This window comes from Teleopsis dalmanni, chromosome 1 (assembly GCF_002237135.1).
Source record: "Teleopsis dalmanni isolate 2A chromosome 1, ASM223713v2, whole genome shotgun sequence".
Taxonomy (NCBI): domain Eukaryota; kingdom Metazoa; phylum Arthropoda; class Insecta; order Diptera; family Diopsidae; genus Teleopsis; species Teleopsis dalmanni.
The window spans coordinates 176890656-176893852 of NC_051846.1; positions in this window are offsets into that span (position 1 = coordinate 176890656).

A 3197-nucleotide genomic window follows, 5' to 3' on the forward strand; every position below is an offset into this window, starting at 1 on the left:
TTTCATAGTAAATTTGAAATAATTAAATGATTTTTTCAACCATCTGTTGAGTCTATTAAGTACACTTATTAATGAAACTTCAATTATACAATGAGTGGATAATATAATTACTTTTCGATTGAATAAGTAATTTCGATTTCATTTAATTCTTTAGAAAAATTGTGGGTGTCTTAAAATTCAGATATTGGAAGTAGACGTAAAAAGTACGTTGACATTCCCAATAAATATAAAATTTTAATTGAACTTTGGAAAACTAGAAGTGATTTTTCTAGATATAATTAAAATGTTTTTTTTTTTTAATTTAAGGGAAAAAACCATTACATCTTATAACTCTCATTATTTTTTCCAAATAAAATTTTACCTTTTCAATAATAAATTCTATTAATCATCAAATTATGCAGCTGCATTCGGAACTGGATTCAGATACATTTCGCGTGTGCTCAAAGCTTTTCTCAGTTGTGTGTGCGCCTATGAACTAAGAAAAAAGAAAAACTATTCAAAGATGCAAACAATGCATGATATATTATCCCATCACAGTGGGAGAGTTGTGCCAATAAAATTGAAAATAATGTTCAATTGGAAAAAGTGCATGTTACTATCATTAATGGTACAAATATGTAAGCTGTTTCACTTGATATGATAAATTTTACACTATTTACAAATGTAACATTACAACATCATAGATACGTACGCATCCTGCTATTATAGTCATCACAATAATAGAGTTTGTCACTGCATTGCCATAGAATGTACACAATGGCTTAAATAAAATAATAGGTTTTAAGTACCCTCAAAGCAGCAGATACGGATAACTGGGGTAAATTGCTGCAAAATCGAAAATCAATTGTTATCGCTCATAGAAGGGGGTGCTTACAAATGGAATTGCATGGTATATAAATATAATAATAAACAGTTGTAGTTCTACTTCATTTGCAATGGAAATACAAATTTTTATCAGTATTTGCTTGGGAATTAAACCAAGTTTTTTCAATTATTTTTATTATTATTCAAAGATTAAGTTAACAACATTTGTGCATAATTATAAGTGATTTTGAATAGGTTTTATAATATTTGTGATATTGTAACATATTCATGTAAATTATTTATTACCATTTTCTGGTATATTTTTAAATTAATAATAACTATTAATAATAGATCAGAAATCGGTAGGTAGGTGAAGTGGAAGAATGTCGACCCTACTTAATAAGCAAGAACCTATCTGATTTCATAATCTTCATATATTTGGGGTGAGCGTTGAGTGTTTTAATACATTTTGATTACCGCGAGCATAAGGATACTCTCTGAGTTAAAGATATTATAGTCTTAATTAAAATTCAACCTTTAAAATTTCGTCCAGGTAAGAATACGCAACTACATAGAAGTCATACAAATATCTTTTCTTGCGATATTAAAGCATATAGTCTACAAAACTTGCAATGGGGCAAGCTCTGTCTAGCTCCACACAATTATCGTTTTTACTTACGAAATATGCTTTTTGTTTAAGTTAATCAAGTAAACAATTTTTCTTTGAGTGTACTTAAGCCATTTCGCCATTGATCTCGTAACTATTGTTAGGACCGTTGATTTGTAAAAAAAATTATTCAATATCAAACTTCCTTTGTAACAAACAGGAACAAAAAGTGATGAAGAAGGTTCTATAGAAGGTTCAAGTCTAACTGGGTCATCTGCATCTGAAAGAACTTAGATCCTGAAATGCAATTAATATCATTTGCTCACCGTAATAATAGATTCCGAGTTGAAATGAGTTATCTGCAATAGATTAGGCTATACCGACAATCTTAAGAAACAATTTATTCCTTTTTGCTGATGGTGTTACAACGTGAAACTCGAAGGACTTAAAACCATCTGGAATCAAGTGACTTTTCGACTTTTTCATAGCTGCGATAAGGTACATTGGAGAAAAGATTGAATCTTGCAGAATGGTTATCTCGACATTGATCATATCTGTTTTTATTTGTGTACAATATAGGAAGATTTCAAGAACTTTTTAAAATTATAGTTGCCTGTATTTATTTTAGCAGTGTAATGAAATTAGCAGTCAACTCTATGAAATAAACATATAAATAAAGTGTAGCTGAGTGTAGCCAATAGAGAGAATGAATGATGAGAATGAACTACGTCAATTATTTAAAGGTTATATATAGGTTAATTATTATATAAAAAATATTAAACGATTACGTATTTCTTCGTCAGTAGCCAAAGTAAAAGTTAACGAGCTTCGCTTAAAAAGTTGAGAGCTAAAAAGCCCAAACGGGACCAAATAAACTGGTTGATATCACGTTTGTTAGTAATCAGGCGATGGATTAATACCGCATAATTATGCCGTTAATGAAAATAAGCGCAGGGCCGGATTTGAGAGGCCGTGGGTGTTAACTTATATAAACATGCCTTAATACGTGTAATATTTATTTAAATTAATAAAGAAATAATGAACGATCGAATATCATGTTTCAAGCACTTTGAGTATAATGAAGATGGAAAACCTTGAATGGTTTAAATAAGAACAAAATGAAGTATAAGCAGGTAACTAAAGGGTCTCTTATAGATTATGATCTGATTACCAGTGATTACGTATATTTTTGGAGTTGTTAAAGAATTCACCAAGAGGATTTATGAAGAAATACAATTTCAAAACGTACTACTATGAGCTCAGTAAGCAACTAGTGTAAAGAAATATTTTTCAAAACTTTAGAGCACAAGTTGTTGCGTTATAAAAGTCAGTTGAATCTCAGCGGGAATGTGAGGACTACCGCACCAGCAACAATATTTGATATTGATATTGTTGGCATCAATCGGTGTCGTTAGCTTGATCATGTAGTAGTTATAAAAAAAAACCGATGTTCTAGCAAAAATAATGTTTGATTTTGCAGTGGGAGAAAAAAGATATACGCTAAACATCTTGTTTATTGATAAAGACGAAGTAGCGATAATTACTCCTAAGCATATTCGAACCAGTATCTATTGAAGATTAGTTGTTAGGGCCACTTAATTAAGCAAATAAGTATGTATACTGTGAGGAGTAGTCAACATTTGCCCTCTTTCGTTCCCAGTGAAACGCATGTCCTTTATTATCATATTATATCGTATTGTCTGATGTCCTTTGCTTGATACATTCCAAAGCGTAAGGAACCAATATCATAAAAAATTTGAATTTTAGAAGAATTGCTATAATTGAA